This window comes from Triturus cristatus, chromosome 3_1, assembly GCF_964204655.1.
Source record: "Triturus cristatus chromosome 3_1, aTriCri1.1, whole genome shotgun sequence".
NCBI lineage: Eukaryota > Metazoa > Chordata > Amphibia > Caudata > Salamandridae > Triturus > Triturus cristatus.
This window is the reverse complement of record NC_140583.1, coordinates 77,407,122-77,427,550: the sequence shown is the minus strand read 5'-3', so window position 1 is coordinate 77,427,550 and position 20,429 is coordinate 77,407,122. Positions and strand designations below refer to the sequence as shown.

General features: G+C 46.0%; 1 protein-coding gene across 1 annotated transcript in view; it reads right to left on the bottom strand.

Annotated features, from left to right (window-relative positions):
- The window catches only part of LRRC4C (leucine rich repeat containing 4C), a 1,197,586-nt gene that overhangs the window by 523,696 nt on the left and 653,461 nt on the right, over positions 1-20,429 (bottom strand). Inside the window, exon 3 of the mRNA XM_085643468.1 lies at positions 14,778-14,941. The gene's annotated coding sequence lies outside the window, so the exon portion shown is untranslated. The remainder of the gene's footprint in view (positions 1-14,777; positions 14,942-20,429) is intronic.

Sequence of the window (20,429 nt, the reverse complement as noted above, 5' to 3'; positions counted from 1 at the left end):
ATAGCTCTAACATGTTAGCCTTACTCGTGAAATCACATCTACAATGTGTTTCGAAAACAGCCTATATTTTTCGTTAGAACTCTACAAAATACACCTGGAAAATTATTATTATGAATGCTGATGCAATTAGAAGTTACATACAGTCAGGGCTTTAATTGAGATGAAAAAACCGTGGGGTCTCTCAAAGGGGCGTGACTGATGTAATTGAGGGTGTGGCTTAAAAGCACGTAGGCTGAAAATCTATGCGTAGCTTAGTGTGCCACCCGACTGTTTTTTTGCTACTTCTATCATTACATCCAGATATATAATGCAGCAAGTAACATTATACTTACAACATGCCAGTACTATTGGCTTTGTGAATGGTTGTTAGTTACATAACATAAATAAGCAACAACCATGGCTTCGTAGTATAGCATATTGAAAATGATTCAGTTCTAAAATGATGAGACTATGAACAAACTATAGCGAGTCTCTTTGAAGTTTCATCAAAGGCAGTGAAGGGGGGCACTGCTGCAGAGTTAAGATGTATTTTGTTCGCCCTGTGGGTCCGGGTTAAAATGGAGAGACGAATAGCAACCCGTCTCATCACCTGCTTTTTAGTCGGCACCAGCAAGACATGGCCCATTTAAAGCCATGCGTGCAACACTTTAAATGGGGAAAATAAGTGCAGGTACTCATCAAATTAAGTGGCAGAGCTGGGGGCAGCACAGGATTAAATAAAGACACTACTGCCATCTGACAAGTATTCATTTTGCCAATGTTGATAGTCTCAAATTTCCTGTATGTGCAAATTTCCCCTGCACTGTGGTCAAGGCATATATAGACAATTCATAACCTGTCTTCTTCTATGACCCTCTCAAATGTGTAAGCCGTCCATCGCGTTTAAAGGGACATGTTATGTTTCGACTAAGCTTTCTAAGCCACAGGATTCCCGGTACAAATTTATGAGGTTTAGAACTGTTTATAATCTGCTCAGTGTGATTTTAGTACTATCATGACCTTGGCCAAGTACTGTTTGATCTTGGGCTCTCGCTGTTTGATCATGGACCAGCAGTGTTTGATTCTGTGCTGATGTTGTGCGTTAAGCAAGGGCTGTATGGTCTTGCGCTGGTGTTGAGTCAAATTGGGTCAGTGAGAGGCAAGACTGAGTCCCACTATGCTGAATTGACTCAGTGCTTTGAGACCTCGACTCAGTCATGCATGATTTTGACTGTTCTTTTGCTGTGCAGTGTTTGGTCTTGGCTAAGCTCTGTGTGATGTTGATTCAGCATCACCTGACCTTGGGCCATCAACTAGTTGAATTTGGCCAAGCAGTGTCTGACACTGGTTCAGTACTGTGTGACCTTGACTCAGTGTGTAATCCTTGGCCAGTAATGTGTGTTCTTGGCTCAGCACTGTGTGATCTTAAAGCATCCTGGCCTGATCGTGAGCCATTGCTGTGATATAGGCCAGCACTGGATGATATCCGGTCCAGTCCTGTGGGGTGTTGGCTCGGTCCCGTCTGATCTCGGCTCAGTCATTTCAGATCTCTGCCCAGTGCTTTATTCCCCGTAGAGGCCCAGCCAGTTCTTTAAATGGGCCGCTACTGAGTACCAGCACTTTTGTCTGTTTTGAGAGGGAGAGTACCAGCACTTCTCAAGAGAAATATAATCCTTTTCATTGGAGAGTACTGGCGCTTCTCGGAAACAAGCAGGTACTGTGTTGCAGAGTACCAGCACCTCTATTTTTCCATTTCAAGCACTGGGCACAGCCTATAAAAAGGCAAGGGCTAGCTTACAGAAGGCAGCACTCCTTTCCTAATGGAAAAACTCATGATGTAGATGGGAGCTTGTTAGCTTCGAATTATATTTTAACGTTCTCATAATTTTCTCTTCCTTCTGATGAAAGATACCTGGAAAATAAAATTATTGAAACTTACCATCTCTAAAAGTATCCTCAAGTATTCCCTCTCTACTGCCATGTACACAGTGGGCTCTGTTGTTGTGAGGTGTCATGGGCCTTCCACCTACCGCTACTACCACGTAGGGGGTTGCAGGGGCAGTTCCTACAGAACAGCTTCAACGCACATACACACATCACTGCATTGTCAAGTGTTTAATTTTCGCTAGATAATACCTGTACACCTCCCCCACCTGCCCCACAGTTTTCAAGTGATCCTCATTTGACGGGCTCCATCCTCAGTATCTCTTATACACACTGGGCATATTCATGCAGCCCGCTGTGTGTCTGGGGGGCGGACCACACCAGACCGGGCCAAAGGATCCTCGAATCACTGTGACAGATTAAGCGCTGTGCACATTGGTCATCATTGTGGGTGGTGTTGGGCCTGCACAATGTTGTAGCCAGCATATGTGACCCCAGGACTTTAGGATATTGGGCGTTGGTGAGATGGTTTGTGACGTTCGGCCTCCGATATACTTTGTACGAGTGCTGTTCCATAGTGGGGCTCTGCTGTGTAATACCAGGCCTGCGCCTTGTGGTACTGCCACAGCGCCATGTGACCTTGGCCTAACTCTCTGTATTTAGATGGACTGGGCCAACATGGTGTATTGAGATTGATGGTTTTAACACACCAACATTATGTACAGGGAACTGTTTTTACACCCCATTAAATGCTGAGAAGCGCCACTTTGATTACGTGTACAACTCTGGTCTACTTGAAGAGCCTTTGTTCTTTTATGGTTCATTCCAAATGGAGAGTTATTATAATTACTGTTTGTGCACATTTCCTATCCAGTGACGTTCTGTAGACAATATATATATAAATGTAGATTATTTCAGGCCGTCATTGTATACCAAGCATAGATAGTGTGATAAAATAAGTTATTTTTGCACCAGATGTATCCTCATGACAGAAAAGCATTTGACTTAGCCAGATGCACTGATTGTTTCAGTTATTGTTATGAACTTACACTATAACTGGCATTATAATGAGTTGGTTTATTAAAATTGAACAAAAATGCATCTCTGGTTCTCTATTGAATTTGAAAGCCCCCTGCAGGGGTTGACCAAACTGTTCCAAGAAGATGTAGCTACACAGTGTGAATAAAGTGTGAAAGGATGCCTTCCAGGGCCCAACCCTCCTTTACACGGTGACATGGAGAACGGTTTAACTTTAGATATGCTAAAGAGGGGTGTGAACACCTGCTGGGAAGAGGTCCCAACCCAGAAGATAAGGAGCCTCTTAACCCTCCGTGCAGCCACGCCCTCCCAGCAGCAGCATTATTGAGTTAATGGTCAGACACCTCCATGCATCAAGTGAAAGACTTCAGAATAGCAAAAATGAGTTAAAGAAATTTCAGCCCATACCAAAACACATGATTAATGTATTAACATAGACTGGTTAACTCCTTACAAAAAATGAAATGAAGGCCAAGCAATATGTTATGCTTGAGTTTCTGCGTTTTGTGATATGTGCAGCTTCGGTTCTTATTTGTTTGTATTAGGCACAACGTTCATACATTATCTTGCCCATGAGCGCACATGTACTCGCAGGCACAAGAGCAAGCAGACGTGTACACACAGAATTCGTCACTTTTTCTTTAACCCCTTCCCCGCTCATGACGGAACCGTTCCGTCATGAGCCACGGTTGGCGTGTGCTCATGACGGAACGGTTCCGTCATGACAATCCTGTTGGCGGCCGCTCCGCCTGCGCGGCGCTGTTTCCCCGCCTGTGCGGGGCGACAACGAAAATGGGCGGAGTCATGACGGAACCGTTCCGTCATGAGCACAGCTCAACTGTGGCTCATGACGGAGCGGCTCCGTCATGAGCACAGGCCCACCGCGCTGCCCCCCTGCCCCCCCCAGCGCTGCAGCGGAATGTCCGCAGCAGCGAAGGGGTTAAAATACATTCAGAGAATGTCCCAATGCTCTCACTGTCATTTCCACTCTCACACAAAAGGCTCACAGCAGGATTAAACATGTCGTTTTTAATTCTTACCTTCCACAGCTTTTTTCTTTCCTACTCGGAGCCGACCGCCTGGTCTTCCAGTGGGTGCACTACTTAACACCTGTGATTTACAGTACCGGGCCTGATTGGACCCTGTTCTGTCACTCACAGTGTGATCCTGAGCTTGCCAGCACCTGGACACACTAACATAATGTAAATGAGCTGCTCCTGAATAATTTAGCAGCGGCTCGGCATCAATTACAATACAAATTGCTCAAACTCCCATGAATGCAAGACCTATTGCATTGCAAATGCTTGTTGTTTATTTCCTGTCACGGCCACTAGGCCCATCCACACAAGTGAGGTGCCATTTTTATCAGAAGACATGTGGGAGCAAAGAATAGTATAACAATTATTACCAACTTGATTTTGCAGCATTTGTGCCTTTCAATTGTATGCCAGTGTGTAAGAAAGAAGATATTTTGAAAAATACTCTCTAAATCATATGCTAGTACAGGTACCCACAAATCTAGAGATGTACAAATAACCACTGCTCCTAAGCTCCATATCTTCTGCCCATTTCAGAAATACATAGGTTTTCCCATTTTTTACTCAACATATTTCACCATATGAATTGGTCATACTATACTTTGTCTCCAGTGTACAGTGCTTAGTTGTTGGCTCTGGTACCTTGGGTTCTCGGAGTACCTACAAACACTATTTATCCCAGCAATCAGAAGGGTCTAGCCGACATAATGGTATATTGCAGGCCTTGAGAAATCTACTTGCCGAGTCGCTATGGCGAGTCAGGTTTTATCAGGGCTGTTAGACCCGGGATCCCTGGTTGGCTGAGGTAGGTACCTTAGGCCAAGTAGGGAACCGTGTTCCAACGTCAGGGAAAGGAAGGTCACCTTTTTACTTTAGATAGCCCCGCTCACCCCCTCGGTAGCTTGGCACGAGCAGCCAGGCTTATCTTCAAGGCAAATGTGTAAAGTATTCGCAACCACGCTCACAATAATCCAATGATGACACCACAAATAGACTCCACACGAGTTTTATAACACGAGTATAAACTTTATGTAAAAAGATATATGAGAAGACCACAAGATATAAAACGGAAATATGAGGTTGTGTAATATTTCTCCTGGCCGGTTGTTAGGCCAGCCAGCCCTTGTAATTTCTGGCGATGTCAATGAGCACTTCTAAACATTCTCCTGTACTCCTAATATCATGTCATACAGTTCGTAATGCTGGAATCAGGCACTTTTGCAATGTAAAAATATGGTAACGTGTAACGTAGCAATCAGACACTCTTCAATGAAAAGAATGCAATGCGTAATGCAACAATCAGGCACTTTGCAAGATCAAGTAATGCAATGCGTAATACAACCACCAGATATGTCGTTCTGCAAAAATAAGGCAATGCGTATACACCAATCAGGTAATTCGTTATGCAGGAAGAATGCAATGCGCAATACGCTAATCAGATAGCTTGGTATTCAGAAACAATGCAATGCGTCATACGACAATCAGGTACACCTTTCTGCAGAAATGGAATAATGCGTAATACACTCAGGCCCGATCACCAGACCTTAGACGGTCTCTCCGCCTCTCCTTCTGACTTGCAGTCATCCTCTCACAGTCGCCTCGCAAACAGTAGGATGTAATCCCACACTGCAGCTCCGCACTCCGGCCCCAGTACCGCCACTCCTTTGGCAATACGGGCCGAAACATGAGCCGCAGCAGAGGCACGCGCTGCCAACACGAGAGAGAGGCCAAGAGCATCTCCCTCTGAGCCCGCGACCCGCCCCAGGAGTCGACACACGTTACCTGGGGGACGCAAACTCACTCTCCTCTCCTCTCCTCGTCCAGCGGCTGGGCTTCCAATGCAGCTTTGTGAAATAGCAAAGGTGGCTCGGGCCAGCAATTCAGCTCCTCCGGGACTGTCAGTCCGGGCCACTTCAGTTACGAAGATCTTAGGCTGCCACAAAGCACACGCACACGGCATCGCTGAGTCTTCCTTCACTTCGGGTGCACAATCACTGGGCACTCCACACACAAGTCTCAGGCTGCACGAAGATCACGCGCACAGCGTCGCTGAGACTAACTTTACTCCGGTGCTCACAATAACAAGGCAAATCCTCACAAAGGTCTCACGGTGCACAACGCATACACACACAGTGTCGATGAGACTCACTTGGATTCCGGTGCACACAATCACTGGACAATCCTCACAAAGGGGTTCAGGATGCACAAAGCACATGCACACCGCATCGCTGATCCTTGCTTGGACTCTAGGTGCCCCCGATTACAGGCCGATCCTCTTGTAGGTCTCAGGCTGCACAAAGCACGCACACACAGTGCCACTGAGACTCATTTGGACACCAGGCGCCTACAATCACAGGCAGTTCTTATGAGGGTCTCAGACTGCAACAGGCACGCTCACACAGCGCCGCTGAGACTCTCCTGGAAACTTTTGTGTTCCTGTGTTTCTGAACAGGGAGCCAGCTCACCTCAGGCCCTTGGGGATAGTTACTTCAGGACACAGCACACCACAAAGTCCTTCAAGCAGGGGGACACAGCACACAGCAAAGTCCATTTAGCCTTTCCTTGGTTGAAACAGAACAGCAAACTGCAGGCCAGCCCTAGATCACACAGCAAGGGTCAGTCCTATCCTTCAGTCTCTTCAGTTGTTTCTTCCTTGGCAAAGGTCCTCTTGACCATGAAGTAGCTCCAGTCTTGTTAACACTTGATCAAGCCATTCTCCAAAGATCAGGGGCTTCAGCACTCATAGTTATACCCCTCAATGACTTCGAAGTCTTTGTGCTTCAGGGGGCACTGACCCCTGTTCAAACCAGTTCTGGGTGCCTCCCTGCCAGTGACACCTTCCTTCCTTTGATTAGTGGGGGTCTAGATTCTCAATCACTCAGCAGGAGATGGCCCCATTGTTTTATAGCAGCAATCCAGGCCTCTTCACCTCTGGGGGGGGTGGGGCTTTTCCTCCCCCTACACTCTAGATGCAGGTCTGCCTGTTGCTGTCTCACCTCCTCCCCTGGGTCAAGACATTCCCCAGATCTTATCGCTTTCAAATCCAGACAGTCAATCCACAGACAGGCAGAGACACACAGAAATGTCAGAGCACAAAAACGCAGCCACTTCTAAAAGAGTGGCTTCTGAACACACAATGCAAAAAGCACTTACATAAATAAATGTGTTATTACATTGTGAGTTCAGGCATACTAAACTTCATAGTTCCATCTTAAGCCTTTGGGAATATACGCTGTAAAACATATTACCCAGCCTTCCCATTCTGTCCTATGGGCAAGATGGCCTTTCCACAGTGAAAAACGAAATGGAGATTATTTCACTGTCAAAACATAACACACATCTTAGTACATGTCCTACCTTTCACATGCACTACACCCTGTCCAGGGAATACCCTAGACCTATCATAGGGGTGGCTGATGTGCATAGAAAGGGAAGGGGAAGGTCTGGCAAGTGAGTGCACTTGACAGAACAACATGGCAGTTTAACAAACTGCACGCAGGCCCTGCAATGGCAGGCCTGAGTTCCCTTTTTAAGGCTACTTGTGTGGGTGGCACAAATAGTGCTGCAGGCCCACTAGTAGCATTTGCATTACCAGCCCTGGCACACATAGTGCACTTTACTAGGGACTTTACTAGTAAGGCAAACATACTAATCATGGACAACCAATTACCATTACTTTATACAGGGAACACTTACGCTTTGACACTGTTTAACAGTGGCAAAGTGTCCAAAGCATCTAAGTTGGCAACACCATGTTAGAAAAAAGGTCTAGGGGGAAAGCAAAATGTTTAGGTACTTTAGCCAAAAAGGTCCAAGTCCTACAAGGGCGAGCTATATTTAGCACCTACTCGCCCATTCTGGCGGTCTGAAAAAGAACAGGGGCTGAATTATGGAAAGTGCCCTGGGGCTCAACGGGAATGTGCTCCCACTTTGCATGCTCGGGCCACTTTGGTATTACAGAAAGGGCCACAGACGCTTGTGCGGCCCTTTCTGTGAGAGAGTGTTACTTCATTTTCATGGGGGCGTGGCCCCATGTAAATAAGGAAATCCATTTGTCTATGCGCCCAAGCTGTATTATAGATGCGGGCACAGAGGCAAAGAAAATATCAGGATGCATACTGAGAGTGCACTACTTAATGGCAGCCTTCAGTAAAGGGGGCCCTATGGAGCCCCCTGACATCCCCTGGCAGACAGGTGCAGTCACTCACTGCACCCTCCCGCAAGGGGTTCTCTCTTCCATCTTAACAGTGCAGGCAGGTTGCCGCCTGCACAGTGAAACAAGGAGAAGCTGCTACAAGGCTGCTCTGTTTTTCAATTGAATGCGATGCTCCCAAGCAGCATGGCTACGCTGCTGCCCTGGGGGAAGTGCATTCAATGTAATACGGCACCCTTTACCTGTTTGCGCCGTAGTGCAAACAGGGGCAGTGCACCCTATGTGTTAAGGACCCCAGGTTTTCTGTTCACTTAGAAAGTGAAGGAGCAATAAAGACACTTTTAAATCTTGTTTTTATCTTGTGGCATTTGTTCTGTGTTCAGAGACAGAGCTCAGAGGTCAGTTTACTCTTCTAACAATTACTTTTCCTTTTCTGACTCCAGGTTTCCAGCATTTAGTACAGTGAGCTGTCTAAAGGGCTGTAGAAAGAGTGGGAAATGAAAAGCTTTAGTGTCAGGTTTATTTGTAAAACATACACATTTAAATAGTTAATAAGGGAATTGTACAAACATTTCAAAATATATTTCAGTAGTTAGGAAAGCACATATTTTGTATTTGTGTGGAATAAAAAATTATTTTAACGCGATTAAAACCAACCAGAATACTTTACTTGGTGATGTGCAAATGATAAATATGTTGGCTAATACCCCTTTTTCACAAATCATTGTATAGTTTTATCAGTAAAACTGCATTTTAGTGGAAATGTTTTTGGCCATTTCAATGGGAAATCTACTGTCTGTAAATGACAGTGCACTACCACATCATGCTTTAGTAATATAGAGACATATGTACAAAACCTTTGTGGAGGTCGCAAACAGCCCAATTTGCAGAATCGGGTAGCTTAAGACGGCAAAAAAGGTTTATAAAATGTACCAAAGCCAACTTGCAATTCAGTGACATGGTTTTGAATCGCAATTTGGGTTTGCAAATCGGTATTCGGAAGGGGCTTGTTTAGAGTGTCCCTTTCTAATACTGATTCACAGTGGTATGTATGAATGTTTTGCGACTAAATTACGGTTGAAACACTTTGCCATGGAAACCCTTACCCTTCATGATTGTTGATTCAAATATTTTTAAAAGCAGGCAGTTACTCCACTGATCACTACCAACTCAGAAACTAAAACTTAAATGGGCTGCATAAAAAAAAGAATGCTTTATTAAAAAGCAATAACATTCATGGTGGTCTGCTGACCCCAGCAGGCCACCATTTCTGTGATGACTGCAATTCCTATGGGATCGCAAACCGCGACCTACCTCATTGAATTTCATGGTACGTCTATTGCGACCCACTTAACAATCACTAATTCAAACTTCTGGGTTTTTGTATAATAGCTCTCACAATTTCCTAATTGCGATTCACAAAGAAACACAGTAAGGAAATCAAAATCCCTAAATTCTCCTCATATTGCCTCATTTTTATGAAAAGTGAGTTTTTAAACATAAACTGAGAAACACTCCTAGCCCTGCCCCAATGGCAATGCTATTAGTGAACTAAGAGTCAAGTCAGGGATCATGTGTACCCTATATGTTGGCTACATTCTTATTATACATGGAGAGAACGTTTAGTCTATTTAATGAAACAAAGGAGGGGCTTTTTTGTACAGCAGAAATACAGAATTCACATATTTGAAGTTGCTCTCAAAGGTGATAATGAAGAAAAAGGCGGCTCTGTAAAATAAAATATTTGCGTTGGATCACACAATATGTGACCAGTTTATGGGTCAAGTAAATTACAGTTAGGTTAGTAGATTATTCAGGTTACTAGACTTGCAGCTCTAGTAACATTGTTATGTTTTTTTGAGGTTTGAATTGGCTATCTGGCCAAAAAGGTAATGATGAAAACATTGTCAGAAATGGCCTTTTTTCCTACTCATTTTCAATATATCTTTATTTCATCACTTTGGCCTTTATTACCATGGTGGTCGGATGAGCGTCTGACTATCACTGCTTCGAGCACGCTGCCGTCTGACAAAGAGTTGGCGTTCCCTACAACCCAATTACGATGCAACCACCATGGAGGCGGTCGTAAAATGCTGGCTACCATTGTGGCTTGAGCAGCGGCCCAGGACACGGGCCGCTACATAAGCCGCAATGATAAAGAGCATTTTTCAAACATCCTTGCACCGTGTGCCAGACACCATGTGGTGCCTGGCACATGGTGCATGGATGTTTGGGGGGGGCAGCAAATGTGCCCCCCTGGGCATAATCACGGAGGCCCACGGGGCCCAGCTAAAGGCCCCCAAAGTCTCATTGTACCTATATTTACATTGGTAGCCTGTCAATGAAGATCCGCCCAAAATCGTAATGAGTTTCTTTGGAAAAACCTTGAGGGATCTACATGTATGACCCCTTACTGAATTCAGAATGTTGCCACGTTTTAAATATCTACAGCAAACTATTTGTTCATGCCCATTTTAGAAAGAAAAGCAGACACTTTTATCCAGAGCACTTTTTTTCTATTTTCCGCAATAAGCTCATATTAGCAATATTTTGCAAATTTTCCTGGTCCCCTCCAAGGGAATCCGCAAACTTTGGGTAATTTTATAATCCCTGGTATGTTGGAAAAAAAGTAGTTCAAATTTTGTGAGGATAGCTTATTTGGAAAAAAGTGATGGAGCCCTAAGGGTGAACTACCCTAAGTAGCCCAAAAAAAACTCATCATGGGGGGTGAGGGGGTTTGAAGGTCCAGCAGTTAAGGGGTTAATGCAAAATGAGTTTCAGACCTTGATATTGTGAAAGAACACCCCACCATAATACATGCAGTTCTTTGTAGCACATGTATTGATAACCTAATCTGTTTTACCAGGTTCATAAAGTGCCAGCTTTAGTGCTGGTTGCGCCTGGTGCGACAATGCTTTTTATCTCCTTACCTCCCCCATGACCTCCTCCTCGGCTTCCCTCACTGCCACCCGGCAAAAGTGCCCCTCATCTCTCTATTTTCCCTCTCTCACCTACATGTCAGTTGTTTTAAAGTGGTTGTAAAGGCTGGCTTTACTAATCCATTCAGCATCCACATAAAATACAGATCTGTTCTTTGCAGCAGGCATATCAGCCCTCTGCGCTACCTTATGGCGAGACAAAACTGGCACTTGACAAAACAGAACTCTCTCTAGTAGGAACATTAATCAAAAGAGTTATCCTGATGATTGTATTGCTGTCTGAAAGCTAGACACACAGAAGCAGGTGCTCTTAAATGGTCAGTGCCCCTCCTCCAGGTCAGCGCCTAGTGCAGTTGCTCCGGATGCCAACCCTGGGTTCATACTTTAAGACATACTGGATACAGATAGATTTCGACAGTAGGTACCTTAATACCATGAACAACCTAATAGTAAAAATATTGCCTAACTGTGATGCAGAAAATAGGCACATTTCCCCTTGGGCCCGATTCACAGAACTAACTTAAGACAAAATCCTAAACTTACTTCTTTTGGTATTCCCAGAAGTTAGGATTTTGTCTTAAGACAAACTTAAGACATACTTAAGACAGACTTAAGACAGACTTAAGACAGACTTAAGACAAACTTAAGACAGACTTAATACAAACTTAAGACAGACTTAAGACAGACTTAAGACAGACTTAAGACAGACTTAAGTTAGGATTTTGTCTTAAGTTTATCTTAAGTCTGTCTTAAGTCTGTCTTAAGTCTGTCTTAAGTTTGTCTTAAGTCTGTCTTAAGTTTGTCTTAAATCTGTCTTAAGTCTGTCTTAAGTCTGTCTTAAGTCTGTCTTAAGTTTCTCTTAACCCCTTCCATGCGGCGCGGATTCCCCCGCGGTGCTGACCGTTGCTTGCGCGGGCGTGGTCATGACGGAACGGTTCCGTCATGAGCACAGCTCAACCGACGCTCATGACGGAACCGTTCCGTCATGAGCACCGAAGGGGTTAAGACAAACTTAAGACAAAATCCTAACTTCTGTGAATACCAAAAGTAGTAAGTTTAGGATCTTGTCTTAAGTTAGTACTGTTAATCGGCCCCCTTGTTTTTAATTTAGGGGGCACAGAATTGTTAAATGTTATTTTATATGTGTACATTCAAAACTTTCTATTGATTGACAACAACTTCATCCTTCACTGAACAGTGTTTGAGACATCTTAAGGACTAATGTCCTGACACTTCTAAGTTACAAACCTCTTACTAAGTGAAGTAGCTGTTCATGAGACTGTATCGGTTTTGACCATAAGTCGAAATATTAGACTGATTGCAAAGTCGAAATAATAGACTGAATCCCACCATATTCTGCCACTGCCCCTGCAATTTAAAGTTCTAAAAAATTATTATTTTCCATTTACAGCTCTGCATGTTCATCTTGGTGATAGATGTGTGGTATTTCTCTCTCTCGTTCTCTATCTATCTCCATTTCATTTTCTCTCCTTTCCCTATATTTCTCTCTCTAGTTCTCCCTCTCCATCCATCTCTAGTTTTCGCTCTCTTTCTACCTCTAGTTCTCTCTCTCTCTATTTGTCTCTGTGCGTCTCTCTCTCTATGTTTCTCTCTTTTTAGCTTGCCCTCACTCCATTTCTCTTTCTCTCTTTCCTGTTCTCTCCCTCACGTTCTCTCTCTCTTTCTCTCTCTCTATCTATGCATGTTTTTATGTTCTATTTACATAGTGCACACCTAGTCAAAAGGTCGGTAGAGAACTATACGGGGTGAGTGAGGAGTCTGGGAGGACATGAAGGAGAGTGCTGCCACCATCTAGATGCAAGAGAACTAGGGCTTAAACAGCAGTTCTGAGGTCACTTTCTGGAAAAAACAGTTTCCCGAGAGCTTGTCCCAGGTCATATATTTTTGTTTTCTCTGGTAATTTGTTCCTTTTGAGAGAGATTGGTGCGCATGGAGAATCCATTTCATGTAACTTGGAGTTCGAAACCTTCCAGGGTTATGTGACTGAGCCAGGTTTGTACTATTTCTTGCTGTTCTTCTTGGTCGATAACAGGAATTCTGCTGTGGTTGGGTTGAGCGTCAGGTAGGCACCGTACATCCAGGTCTGGATGATGTGCAGACAGTGTTCGAGCATTGTATGTCTGATCAGAGAAGACTTTCAGGTGGAGTTGCAGATTGTCAGCATATTGGTGGCTTGTGATGCTGTTATCTGTGAGTAGAGCCCCAAGAAGCTCTATGTAGAGGTTGAAGATGATGGGAGGCAGCTGAGAGAGGGAGAAGGGAACCCCGGGGGCCTGGAGGTGCCCTTGTGAACAAATTGGTGTTGATTGGAAAGTTAGGAGGAGAACGGGTGACAGGACACTTAGACGTCCAGCAATAGCAGCAGACTGGGGTCATCTTCATCTGTGGTGAAGAGGGTGTCATCTACGATGTGTAAGGGAGCGGTCTCCATGCAGCAGCAGGATGTGAAGCCTGACTGCTAGTCATGGAAGAGATGGGTAGCACTGAGGTGATCTTGACGTTAGAGCAGACTGATTTTCCAATTCTCTTGCCAATGAAGGGTAGGTAAATAATCTACTAGTAGGTCATGAGGTCATCAGGGTACAAAATATGTTTCTTTATGAGTGGGAGGATCTGGCCTGACTTGAGAGCTTCTGTGAAGATGCCTTCAGTGAGGAAGCAGTTCACAGTGGTTAATTAGGGTGAGAGATTACTTGGAGAAAGCAGCATCTCCCATACTCTTTCGGTCTCTACTTCTCTCTCTCTCTCTCTCTCTCTCTCTACTACTTTTTCTAGCTTCTTTCCCTCTCTCTCTCTCTCTCTCTCTCTCTCTCTCTCTCTCTCACCTCTCTTTCTTGGGGCACTCTCAGATATTGACTTTCTGGTGTGTTCGACTGATATTCTTTTGACTGCTGCAAGGGCTCTCCAAGAGTCCAAGCCCTTTTACTTCACTCCATCGTTGTCCTCTTGGACATTCTAGTGGTGTGCACGGATGGCAGAAGCAATAACAACCGAGCTCACACTCATAGCTGCAAATTACAAGTGTGCAACGTTTTTTTCACGAGCAACATTATTTAATGTTCTTACATTTCAAAGTTTGCAAAGTTGCTAGTTTCACCTTGCCCAACCGAAGACGTTTACATATTTGTGAGAGGTCGCCACATAATGAGATCAATTTCACTCAATACGTCATTTACAACAGTGCAGGGTTTACTCAGGCAAAAAAATGACAGAAGTATCCATGCAGAAAGCGTTGTACAGCTGTCAAACACCTCTTTCTGCGCCACATGTTGTATGCACATGATTGCCACCTGGCAGCTTTTATGCAGGCATGACCGGTGTTTTAATGTCCCCGCTGCTGCAAAAAATAGAAAAATCACCGGAAGCCCTCATTTTTTTCCTTATCAGTATATACTTTAAACAGTAAATGTTGGAAGAAATGTAAATAGGGGCGTCATTTGCCGCAAGAGGCATGATTTTCCAGTTGATGTAGCAAAAAAACATTACTTTACAAAACTGAATAGATGTTCGTAGTGCTAAAAAAAATTGCAGCTTCGCCTCTCCTTATTAATGTTGGCAAAAAAAGGGGACCCGTAATGTAGGAAACGACATGAGACTGGATCAGTAATTATATGAAAAGAGCAGGTCCCCAAAGAGAACACCTTCTTAATAAGACCTCTATGCACTGACTGGCGAGGGAAAATAAACATCCTGTTAGTTTTGGTTACAAAAAAATTCAATACCGACCTTGCAGCGTTTTATAATTAATAGTTCATCTTGCAGGGAAACGGTGCTTATGGTTGCTGGTGACGACACTTATCGCGCTTGGTCTGACTTGTGACGCAATAAGTGTTATGGTTCAGCGACGGCGAGTCTGCCTTCGGTCTCTTTCCAATGTTCCCCATAGTGATCTGCAAACAGAGAAAAGTCAGAACGCCGAGTTACAAGCACGTTTTAGCTCTCTGGCTCATTAATTACACATTCTGCCATTTCCGGGAAGTCTGTGGGGTATTTCCCGTTGATTTCCAGTAAATGTGAATACCGGAGGTGTCTCTTCTGTGATATTTCCACTGCTAGTTTAACTTCGGAGCACTCGCCCCCTCTGCCGCCTCCTTCTGATTGTCTACTTGCCCTTCCATGTTTTATTATTCAATTTTCCAAATGTCAGGCGAAGCAGCAGAAAATCTAATACGAATAGTGGCATGGAAACGAATGGTCAGGAGTAAAGCCGAGGTGGGGGTGCAAGCATTCAGATCCAGTCAGATGCAGAAGGTCAGATGGCTAAGGCTCTCGTTACCAGAAAGCACTGTGTTAGGCGCTATATTTATCACTCCTGATACATACCGGGATCCGGGGATTTGTAATTTGGGCAGAGAGAAGGTCAGGTATTCGAAATCACACTAGTAAGTGAGCCCCCAACAGGCTTGAACATCATAGACATTCAGGAAGTGAGACACAGGCAGCTAAGATGAATTGCCTCAAATCACACATCTCAGGGTCAAGTGCCAAAGTAGGGATTTTATCTCAGGTCTCTGATTTCCAAATAGAGGATGGGTGACCAGATGGAAGGACCAGGGTAAGACTTGCTACTCTTTGCTACTCTGGCAGTTTCCTGGTTGGCTGCAGACTTGGGGCTGCTTCCAGAGCATGGCGAGCTGGCGTGACCAGCCATGCCCCATCTAGTCCCCTATATCCTCACTCTAGATGTGCTTAGGGTGGTTTTAACATATTGCTGAGGCGGATTCATTTCCCAGTCAGCCTAGGAAAGTGTAGTAAATCCATGCCCTCCTTGGATATTTCAAAAGGAGTTATTGCAGCCACAGCCCAGGGCCTGCCTTCAGTCCAGACACTCAACGCCCAAGTGCCCCACATTCTAGATTTAGAACATTACTGATACACAATACATTTAGAAAATAACAAGGCTCTCAAAGAGACATGATGATAAGTACAACAAGTACATGTAACAGAAAGGCAGATGAAATAATGAAGGACAAAGGTAAAAAAGACAAATAAGTCTTAAGAAAAAGAAAGAGAACATAAATAGAAAAACATGCCCCACTCCGGCCGCAGAGACGACTGGAGGCTCAACGCAGACACTGACCGAAAGTATCGGTCCATTCCTCTGCCGGACTACTCCATGGGGCATGTTTGGCAACAAGCCAACTAATGCCCTAAGAGGGAATCCCCCTCTCACATGTAAAGCACCTTAGCGAGTGCTACACATTTCTCCAAATTACACAATCACTTAAATCTAAGTAATTTGCACCTACACACTTTGGTCCTGAGGAAAGCCAGTTTTAATCATAAAGGCCTGGCTGAAACATGTAGACCACACCTGGATGTAGGAAACCCTAATTAACATTCCTATAACATCCAACAGCCTTTTTAATGCTAGCAGTGACCCAGTTATTAAAATATAATTTACCCTCGGGTACTGGGATCCCTGCATAGCTTTTAAATCGTCACCTTCACGTCACTACACTGCACACTCAGATACATACCTGCTCCGTTGTATCCAGGCGTCGAAGCACACCCGGGACACACTCGGTGTCACTGGGTGGGCCCGATGATGAAGCATGCCACCAACTAGGTTGGTGGGTGAGGGCTTCATGAACAAACAAAATGGTTTGTACCCTGCCTTACAGCAGTGTCATACATAAGCATAGTGCCAACGAGTGATAGGAGAGGTCATTGTGGACAGTTGATGCATAGTGCTGTAGAGTGCGTTTAAAGAGGTGAGCCATCTGCAGAAGTGCCCTGAAAACATGCAGCTGCCACAGGTTTCCAGGGGTCCTCTTTGACAGGTTTATGCACACCCACAATTCCTAAAGCAATTGAGAATGTGAATCCGCAGCAGCAGAATTCTGTTCCTTCTCATGAAGGTGGGTCTTTGTCTGTTTTTACCCTCCCCGGTGCCCATTATGTGGTCTAAAGTGGTACAAAAGGGGGTGGTGATGGACGGAGCATCAGAACCAATCAAACACTCACACCCAGTCAGCAGATCTGGGTTTGATCCATCACCGTTCTTTGGCCCACTCTGCCACCCCAGTTCAGACATGGCCATATGCAAATCAGTCTGACCCTGTGCCTCATGGGAACAGTCCAGCCCGAACTGCCAAGCCATGCCTTCCCTGGACCGGAAACAAGCTTCCTAGGACCGGTTTCTGGCATTTCAGCCGTCGTCAATCAGGCTTGCTTGAATCCAGTGGCAAAGTGAGCAAGGGACTCACGTCTGAGCATACCCTGCCAACTTATGGCGAACAAAGCGGTACAAAAGGGGGTGGTGATGACCGGAGCATCAGAACCAATCAAACACTCACACCCAGTCACCAGATCTGGGTTTGATCCATCACCGTTCTTTGGCCCACTCTGCCACCCCAGTTCAGACATGGCCATATGCAAATCAGTCTGACCCTGTGCCTCATGGGAACAGTCCAGCCCGAACTGCCAAGCCATGCCTTCCCTGGACCGGAAACAAGCTTCCTAGGACCGGTTTCTGGCATTTCAGCCGTCGTCAGCCAGGCTTGCTTGAATCCAGTGGCAAAGTGAGCAAGGGACTCACGTCTGAGCATACCTTGCCAACTTATGGCGAACAAAGCGGTACAAAAGGGGGTGGTGATGGACGGAGCATCAGAACCAATCAAACACTCACACCCAGTCAGCAGATCTGGGTTTGATCCATCACCGTTCTTTGGCCCACTCTGCCACCCCAGTTCAGACATGGCCATATGCAAATCAGTCTGACCCTGTGCCTCATGGGAACAGTCCAGCCCGAACTGCCAAGCCATGCCTTCCCTGGACCGGAAACAAGCTTCCTAGGACCGGTTTCTGGCATTTCAGCCGTCGTCAGCCAGGCTTGCTTGAATCCAGTGGCAAAGTGAGCAAGGGACTCACGTCTGAGCATACCCTGCCAACTTAAGGCGAACAAAGCGGTACAAAAGGGGGTGGTGATGGACGGAGCATCAGAACCAATCAAACACTCACACCCAGTCAGCAGATCTGGGTTTGATCCATCACCGTTCTGTGGCCCACTCTGCCACCCCAGTTCAGAAATGGCCATATGCAAATCAGTCTGACCCTGTGCCTCATGGGAACAGTCCAGCCCGAACTGCCAAGCCATGCCTTCCCTGGACCGGAAACAAGCTTCCTAGGACCGGTTTCTGGCATTTCAGCCGTCGTCAGCCAGGCTTGCTTGAATCCAGTGGCAAAGTGAGCAAGGGACTCACGTCTGAGCATACCCTGCCAACTTATGGTGAACAAAGCGGTACAAAAGGGGGTGGTGATGGACGGAGCATCAGAACCAATCAAACACTCACACCCAGTCAGCAGATCTGGGTTTGATCCATCACCGTTCTTTGGCCCACTCTGCCACCCCAGTTCAGACATGGCCATATGCAAATCAATCTTACCCTGTGCCTCATGGGAACAGTCCAGCCCGAACTGCCAAGCCATGCCTTCCCTGGACCGGAAACAAGCTTCCTAGGACCGGTTTCTGGCATTTCAGCCGTCGTCAGCCAGGCTTGCTTGAATCCAGTGGCAAAGTGAGCAAGGGACTCACGTCTGAGCATACCCTGCCAACTTATGGCGAACAAAGCGGTACAAAAGGGGGTGGTGATGGACGGAGCATCAGAACCAATGCAACACTCACACCCAGTCAGCAGATCTGGGTTTGATCCATCACCGTTCTTTGGCCCACTCTGCCACCCCAGTTCAGACATGGCCATATGCAAATCAGTCTAACCCTGTGCCTCATGGGAACAGTCCAGCCCGAACTGCCAAGCCAAGCCTTCCCTGGACCGGAAACAAGCTTCCTAGGACCGGTTTCTGGCATTTCAGCCGTCGTCAGCCAGGCTTGCTTGAATCCAGTGGCAAAGTGAGCAAGGGACTCACGTCTGAGCATACCCTGCCAACTTATGGCGAACAAAGCGGTACAAAAGGGGGTGGTGATGGACGGAGCATCAGAACCAATCAAACACTCACACCCAGTCAGCAGATCTGGGTTTGATCCATCACCGTTCTTTGGCCCACTCTGCCACCCCAGTTCAGACATGGCCATATGCAAATCAGTCTGACCCTGTGCCTCATGGGAACAGTCCAGCCCGAACTGCCAAGCCATGCCTTCCCTGGACCAGAAACAAGCTTCCTAGGACCGGTTTCTGGCATTTCAGCCGTCGTCAGCCAGGCTTGCTTGAATCCAGTGGCAAAGTGAGCAAGGGACTCACGTCTGAGCATACCCTGCCAACTTATGGCGAACAAAGCGGTACAAAAGGGGGTGGTGATGGACGGAGCATCAGAACCAATCAAACACTCACACCCAGTCAGCAGATCTGGGTTTGATCCATCACCGTTCTTTGGCCCACTCTGCCACCCCAGTTCAGACATGGCCATATGCAAATCAGTCTGACCCTGTGCCTCATGGGAACAGTCCAGCCCGAACTGCCAAGCCATGCCTTCCCTGGACCAGAAACAAGCTTCCTAGGACCGGTTTCTGGCATTTCAGCCGTCGTCAGCCAGGCTTGCTTGAATCCAGTGGCAAAGTGAGCAAGGGACTCACGTCTGAGCATACCCTGCTAACTTATGGCGAACAAAGCGGTACAAAAGGGGGTGGTGATGGACGGAGCATTAGAACCAATCAAACACTCACACCCAGTCAGCAGATCTGGGTTTGATCCATCACCGTTCTTTGGCCCACTCTGCCACCCCAGTTCAGACATGGCCATATGCAAATCAGTCTGACCCTGTGCCTCATGGGAACAGTCCAGCCCGAACTGCCAAGCCATGCCTTCCCTGGACCGGAAACAAGCTTCCTAGGACCGGTTTCTGGCATTTCAGCCGTCGTCAGCCAGGCTTGCTTGAATCCAGTGGCAAAGTGAGCAAGGGACTTACGTCTGAGCATACCCTGCCAACTTATGGCGAACAAAGCGGTACAAGAGGGGGTGGTGATGGACGGAGCATCAGAACCAATCAAACACTCACACCCAGTCAGCAGATCTGGGTTTGATCCATCACCGTTCTTTGGCCCACTCTGCCGCCCCAGTTCTTTGGCACAGGGTTCTCTGCCCTTCTACCCCCTCCTGGAACATGTTGTCATTCGTTTGTTGCTGATGCGCACAAGTGCCCGAAAGCCTACAGTGGACGTGACAGATGAGCTTCAGTTCAAGTGTAGGAAGCATTTTGTGGACTGCAAACATGAGACTTAACTCTAGCATCAGTTTTACATTTAGTTCCACTTTCCGCGTGGCTCCGACCATGGAACATTTTCTACATTTCCCCCCACGGCTATGAAATATGTACATAGAATCCGGATTCTGATAAGCAATGAACGACCTGGATTTTCAATGCATTTTTTTGCTTTTAATTGGATGTTCTATAAGTTTTGCGGTGAGTTTGACCAAGCAT